Below are 8111 nucleotides of genomic sequence, written 5' to 3'. Positions count from 1 at the left end.
TTTCTGGTGCTCCAGCACGCGTGAAGAGCAACTGGTCAGTATGCATGTGAATGCCAAAAACCCAAAGGCCAGCTGGAGGGTGCACATATGCATGCTGGCCAGCTGGTCTTTGGGTTTCCTTCACTCTGGCATGCACACATGCACACATATGCACATGCGTTCCAATTTGGGCACTTGGCCCAAATCACTGCCTTAGGAATTAGTAAAATTATGTCAAACCCAAGAGCCTAGGCATATGATATGCCATAATGAAGCCAGTCCTGTCAAGAAATCATTCCTCAAGTAATTCAATGACATACCTGAGTCAACTTTTTAGTCCTTTTTACCCATCTCAATACCATTGATTACCTGAAAGAACTGAGGAACACTTTCGGTCACTCATGCCCTGGTCATCCCCTGTTTGGTCTATTGCAATGTGCTCTAGTGAGCTGTGGTGGCGCAGCGGTTAGAATGCAGTATTGCAGGATGACTCTGCCTTCCATCCTGCCTGGAGTTCAGTCCTGATTGATTCAAGGTTGACTCAGCCTTCCATCCTTCCAAGGTGGGTAAAATGATGACCTAGATTGTTGGGGGCAAGAGGCTGACTCTGTAAATTGCTCAGAGAGTGCTGTGAAGCACTGTGAAGCGGTGTATACGTCTCAGTGCTATTCAGTGGTGGGATTCAAATAATTTAACAACCGGTTCTCTGCCTTAATGACCAGCTGGGTAGCATTGCTCAGTGGTCATGTACTGGGTGGGCATGGCCAACTCAATGTCACTCACATCGATGGGTGTTTTACCTTAGCTGTTACAACATAATAAGGTTAACCAGAGAGGCAGTTTCTGTAAGCTGGGCAATAAAGATCAGGCTAGAAACAACACCAGAATGTTTCCTTCCTGCCTTCCTTACAGGATTAGCCCTGTAAAGTGGGTTGGGGGGAACAAAAGGAGATTTCTTCCAACAACCGGTTCTCCCAACTGCTTAGAAAGTTAACAACTGGTTCTCCCGAATAGGTGCGAACCAGCTGAATCCCACCACTGGTGCTATTGCTATGAAACTACCATTGAACAATATCCGGAAGCTTCAGCTGGCACAAAACGTAATGTTGGGTGCCTGAAAAATGGTGCTTGCAACTTGTGTGTGGTCTGAGCTGCACCGGGTGCTGGTTTGCTTCCAGATGCAATTCAAGTTATTGGTTGTGACCTTTAAGTCCTAAATGACCTGAGGCTGGGTTACTTAAGGTACTGTCTTCTCCCTATTGTATCAACCTGTCCTACCCTGTCAGGCAGGAAATGTATGTGACAGACCCCATCAGTTAAGGAATCCTGACTGACGGGATCCAGGAAGACAGCCGTCTCTGCTCTCTTGCTTGGGGCTCACAGACGAATATGCAATATCCTGGAAGCCTTCTAACCCTTTTAATTAACTTTTAATGTTGAATTTTAACTATCCTTTCCCCTATTTTAAATTTTTATATTCAGTTTTTATGTTTTTAATATGTTATTTGTACGCTGCCCAGAATCCCTCTTGGGATTCCCTCTGACTGCTGCAGTTTTTAAGGGCACCTTAACTACCTGAGTTCCTTGAACCTACAGGTAAGATTCTATCTTCACAAAGTGTGTAATTAGCAAAGGAACAGAAGCAGGCAGTTTTAATCTTAATACCAATTCTGTCTTTCCTTAAAGCAATGCAATTAAACCTCACCTGTTCTGAGCAGCTATTTCACTAGGGTTTACTTGCATCTGTTGTGGCCCGCCAGTGGCCAGCAGAGTTGGCAGCAGATTCGGACAGTGAGAAGTTGGGGAAGAACATGCGCCAGACTTGGAGTCTGTGCAAGGCTCTGATGAGGGCTCTGTGTCAGAGGCAGAGAGGGGCCCAGAGCCATATGCCAGTTATCAGCTATCTTCAGAGTCAGACATCAGTGAGGCAGACAAACAGCTGGAGCCTGTTCCCAGTGTGCACATGTGCAGAGTTGCCAGACGAAGGGAACAAGGAATGGGTTGATTTGGGAGTAAGGCCACAGGTGGACACTGAATGGCCCTCCCGTAGGGAATAAAAGAGGAGCAAAAAGGGAGTGGAGTTTGCAGGAGACAATTAGTTTGCTTAATTGGTTTGTGACTCTCTGAGACTCCCTGCCAAGTTTTGCAGATATCAGCCTGGCAGCTCTTCAAGCCAGATGAGGTCTGTGACTATAAAACATCTCTTGAAAGACTTTGCTGGGTGTGAATGAGCAGAATTCACAGTCAATTAATAAAAGGGTTTTTTGTCAGGATAAGGAGTTTGCTTCATGCTCTTGGGAAGCTTAAGTCAGAACAGCATCAATCAAAGCAGTGGTAGTTTCTAGGAAATCTCTGTCCCCCCCATAACCCCCCCCCCCAGGCATTGGGTTGGATTGTTTAATCCTCATCTGGACTATATTTATTGTGTTGGGTTATTTGAAGCTGATTTAGGCATAATAGATTTTATTATGTCTTAGTAGTGTCTTTCAATTGTTATTTGTTGTTTTTAAATACATATGCTGTTCTGAATTGCACTTTGATTTGTTAGCTGTATAAGTTGATTTGATAAATTGACAATATTCAGAGACAGACTGATAGATGCATGAGCAAGCCAAATAGGTAACTACGGAGGGTGGAGCTTGATAAATACCTCTCCAATGAATACCATTAGAACATCCCAGGGCAGTAGGAGTGATGGAAGAGTTAGAAAACTTCTTAGCAAACAGCACTTGCAAACCACTTCCATATTTATTCATTGATTTGATTGATTATACATTGATTTACTGAATCAAACATAGAAAACCATTGAATTTGACCAACTCAGGGTGACTTACCAGAAAACAATCAGTAAAAAAAACTCAATAAGATGGTCCAACCAGAATAAAAATAGGTAAAGGTAAAGGTTCCCCTTGCACATAATTATGCTAGTCATTCCCGACTCTAGGGGGCAGTGTTCATCTCTGTTTCAAAGCTGAAGAGCCAGCGTTGTCCAAAGATGACTCCCTGGTCATGTGGCCGGCATGACTAAATGCCGAAGGCACATAGAACACTGTTACTTTCCCACCAAAGATGGTTCCTATTTTTCTGCTTGCATTATTTACGTGGTTTCGAACTGCTAGGTTGGCAGAAGCTGGGACAAGTAATGGGAGCTCACTCCGTTACGCAGTGGCAGGGATTCAAACCGCTGAACTGCCAACCTTTCTTGATTGACAAGTTCAGCATTTTAGCCACTAAGCAACCACAGAATAAAAATAGGGGGAACTTATTTAATAAGGAGGACCTGACTTTTAAAAATTTCAGTGAAAATACCTTGTCATCCTGGGGCTGGGAAAAAAAAGATCTTCAAGTCTTATATAAACGGCAACAGGGACAGGACAATGCAAACTCATGGGGGATACCATTCATAGGGCAGACACCATAAAGAGAGGCACACTTCGTGGGATCTTTTCGATGGCTTTGTTCATTGGTCCATTGAGCTTGAAGAATGCCCACTCTTCTGGATCCTAGAGGTCACAGAGACAATGTGACCTTACCTAACCAGGCCACCGTCATGTTTCCACTTGAACCTCATCCGGAACCTAAACAGTCTCAATGATTACATATTGTTGCCAAGAATAATATGTGGATGTCTCCATGAAACTATCAGGAACATAACTCATTTCTGAAGTGTTGTTTTACCTTACTCCGCATCTAGGAAAAAAGGATAAGGCATTGCAGTAGCCTTCCTAGGTTGATATCATCTACAGCAGTGGCCAAAATTGTGGAAACCTTTTGGGAAAAGTGTATTTTTGAGGTTTGATGGCTAATAACATCACTTTTTTTTTAGAGTAGTACTATAAAATTATAGATCAATGGAAAGATACTTTAATCAAGAATGTAATGCAACAAAGGATGTTCAATTATCTGTATTCTATGAAAACTATAGCCAAATATAGTTACCGACAAAACCCAGTTAATAGAAGCAATAATTGAATCTTGGTTTCACATTATAACTGCTGCAGAATTAAAAGACTTGGTTCACTCCATGTGAAGACGTTGTAAGGCTGCAATTCATGCTAAAGATTACCCAACTAAGTATTAACTGACACGGTGATGATTTTTGTATATTTCATTTCACTTTTCCTCTTTATAACTGCTATTCCAATAGCAAATCCTTCATAAAAGTTATTGCATTACATTCTTCATTAAATTATCTTTCCATTGATACATAATTTTATGGTACTACTGCCCAAAAAAGTTAATGTTATTAGCCATCAAACCTCAAAAATACTGTACACTTTTCCCAAAAGGTTTCCACAATTGTGGCCACTACTGTAGATGTGTGAAGTCTTCCAGGACTGACATTAAGGATGGCCTGAATGCTTGTGGCCCAAACCAGGAAATTACCCTTTTCCCTTAAATGAAGGTGAATCTGGTGTTATTAACTTTTTTATCCTAACACAACTACTTAAATTGCCACTTCTAGTTGCTGAAAATACTTTTTATTTACCGTAAGTGAAAACTTGTTATGCTGATGACACAGCTCACAGTAGGCAAAAAAAATCCAGGTAATTGTAAGTAGTGTTGACCCTTTCTTGAATTGTCTCAGAATGGTTGCTTTGATAATAAAATGACATTTTTAGTCACTGGCATGCCATCTGGAAAACACCATGCAGGAATCTTACCAGCCAACCTTATTTTGAGGCCACTTGGAAATTCTGAACACTGGCTCTTCACCAAGATAATAGTTTTGACCTAGGCTTTCCCAGCAGTATGAAGCTGAGTCCTCGTCCCGATAAACCCCTTTTATTTAATTTACAGTGAATTCCTCTCCAGCAAAGTCCCATCCCACAGTCTTTCAAGATAGTTCACAATTGCCCACTTTTATCAGGCTTGGAGAGTGGCCGGGCTGATATCTTTCAGATGCCGCAATACTTGGCAAGAATGCAGGAGTGAACTAATTGTCTCTTGCAAACTCCACTTCCCTTTCGCTCCTCTTTTATTTCCTTTGGGATGGGCCATTCACCATCCACCTGTGGCTTTACTCCCATGTCGACCCTTGCTCCTTAGCTGCTCCCTTCGTCTGGCAGCTCTGCACATGTGCACACTGGGAACAGGCTCCAGCTGTTCCGTCTGCTTCACTTATGTCTAACTCCGCAGGCAGCTGATAACTGTCAGATGGCCCTTGCCCCCTCTCTGCCTCCTATGCAGAGCACTTGTCAGAGCCTTCCTCAGACTCCAGGATGGTCCAGGTTCCTCCCCAACCTTCTCACTGTCCGAAACTGCTGCCAGCTCTGCTGGCCTCTGATGGGGCATAATAATAATGGAGATATAAAGATGGAATTCATCCATTCTACACATCCAAGTTGATCTGATGGATTTTATGTCTACACCGATACCCGAGCCATTTAACATGTGAGGCAGACAAATCTCTGACCTTTGACATCTTGCCATCATTGCTTTCCTGTCAGCATCTGTCTCCTGAGGCCCCCATCCGGCTGCCATCTCATTCCATCTAATGGTGGAGTTGGCCTTGTAAATATCAGCCCCGCTTAGGTTATTCATCAGATTGCTGTCAGAAACAGGATGTTTGATTAAATGGGTTCTTGGCTTAATCCAACATGGCTGTTCTTGTTTTTATGTTCAATGTAGCATTATACTGAAGGTGAGTTGGCAGTGTTCATAAACACATCATCTCAGTGAGGAGGGGGGGGGAAGGACTTCTGGGTTCTGTGCAAGTTTCACATTAGACAAGGTTCCAACTCTGCTTGCCAAGAGTCCTAGCCCTATTCATTTTCTTCAACTATAATTTATTTCTGGGCCTGCTGATAGTGCATAATCATGATGACTTTTGAAAACAGCATTCCTAATAAGAATTAACCCAGTATCCTTTGTTTTTCTACTGATGCAAAAAGGTCCTCTCTCTTTTTCTTTTGATGTCTCAATTTTAATGTCAAAAAGAGGACTATGAATATAAGTACAAATCCCTCACATCCTGGACATAAATTGTTTCAACTTCTGCCCTCAAAATGATGCTTATAGAGCATTACACACCAAGACAACTAGAAACAAGAACAGTTTTTTTTTCTCGAATGCCATCATTCTGCTAAATAACTAATCCCCACAGCACTGTCAAATAATTTACTAAGACTGTGTTACTATTATTCTTCTCATCCTTCCTAGTACCTATCTCTTCTCACTTATGACTATAACCATGTTGCTTGTATCTTTAAAATTTATATTGTTTTATTTGTTTCCTAGTATAATTTGATTGCTTATTTGTAACCTATGACTATCAATAAGTGTTGTACTTTATGATTCTTGATGAATGTATTCTATTTTATTTTTCTTTATGTACACTGAGAGCACTTGCACCAAAGACAAATTCCTTGTATGCCCAATCACATATGGCCAATAAAGAATTCTATTCTATTCTATTCTACCCTACCCTACCCTACCCTACCCTATCCCTTAATCTATTCTATTCTAGCCAAGCCTAGCTTAGCCTATTCTATCCCTAATCCTATCCTATCCTATCCTATCCTATCCCTTATTCTATCCTATCCCTTAGTCTAGTCTATTCTATTCTATTCTATCCTATCCTATCCTATCCTATCCTATCCTCTCCTCTCCTCTCCTCTCCTCTCCTCTCCTCTCCTCTCCTCTCCTCTCCTCTCCTCTCCTCTCCTATCCTATCCTATCCTATCCTATCCTATCCTACCCTATCCTTGTTCTGTTCTGTTCTCATTGCCAAACCTTTCTTCTGGAGGGGAAAGAAGAACGTGCCATTCCACATTTCTTAAAAAGAGCAGTCAGTTTCTTGCATTACACCCACTCTGACTTGTGAACAGCAGACTACATGATCCAAAGTCAGTTTGAATTAGAGGGTCTAATGCTACCTCTGGAGTGCATCTCTGACAGGGCTTTAATCAGACAACAGGGGAAGGCAATGCATACTCTGAGAAGCAGTTGCCTCAAATAGCTGACTGTTGCCTTGTCATGATGTATGGAATAAGACAGCACAATGATCTTAGAGGTGATTCTGGAAGATAGGAATTAGATTTGGTCCTTAGATATACTCAGCCCAGCCAGTTTTAGGTTTATTAGGCATGTTGTGAGGAAAGTGTTTCTCCTCTTTTCCCCCTCATCTGTTCTTGAGGAAGGGGAAAAATTGCCACTATGCCAAAGCAACTTTCCTTGTATATGCACATCAAGAAGATAGATGGATGGATAAATGGATAGATGGGTGGATGGATAGATAGATTGATTGATGGATGGGTGGATAGATGAATAGAGAGAGTCCATGATGATGTAGTGGTTAGAATGCAGTATTGCAGGCTGACTGTGCCCACTGCCAGAAGTTCGATCCTCTATGGCTCAAGGTTGACTTAGCTTTCCATCCTCCCAAGGTTGGTAAAATGAGGAACCAGATTTTTGAGAGTAATATGTTGTCTCCATAGACCTTTTAGAAAGTGCTGTAAAGCTCCTTGGGACAGTATATAAGTCTAAGTGCTATTGCTAGGAATATCTGAGATCCTGCACAGAGCCCTCAAAGTCCCAGGCCTCTGGTAGAAGATACAGATCACTCATAGGGGTGAAAAAGATTTGTTTAAAAACTAGACTAGTTGTCTCAGAAATGGAGTTTGTAATGGGGAATGTTCTTGACTGCTTCCTTGATATGAACAAGTTTGCATCTTTTCACAAATAACACAAAATCACCAGTAGCATGGGAAATAATGTCCTCTTCTCCAACTTGATGTTCACATTAAAGTTGGCAGCTGCTTTAATAGGCATCCCAGGATATACATCAGAGATTGGGCATATGTGTTTTAACATTGGAGTCCATCTCAAGAGGAGATAATTAAAGTGCCCTCACCCGTTTTGGATCCAGTCCCACTCACTCCTTGGTTAAGCCTCTTATCACTGACCTCTGGCCTCGGATGGATGATTTTCAAAGGCATGTCATAAAGAAGTTGCCAACTCCCTTGGTCTGTCTCCATCAGAAATTGTTTACAAGAGGGTTTGCCAACTGAAATATCTGTGTGCATGATTATCTCTTTTTGGGGTATGTTCTGCCAAAGGAAGCCTTGATTATGACTTTAGCTTGTGAGCTATAATTGCAACATGTATAATTCCATTTTTTTTAAAAAATG

Source organism: Thamnophis elegans, chromosome 12, assembly GCF_009769535.1.
Source record: "Thamnophis elegans isolate rThaEle1 chromosome 12, rThaEle1.pri, whole genome shotgun sequence".
NCBI classification, from domain to species: domain Eukaryota; kingdom Metazoa; phylum Chordata; class Lepidosauria; order Squamata; family Colubridae; genus Thamnophis; species Thamnophis elegans.
The sequence above is the reverse complement of the archived record's forward strand: the minus strand, read 5'-3'. Positions refer to the sequence as shown.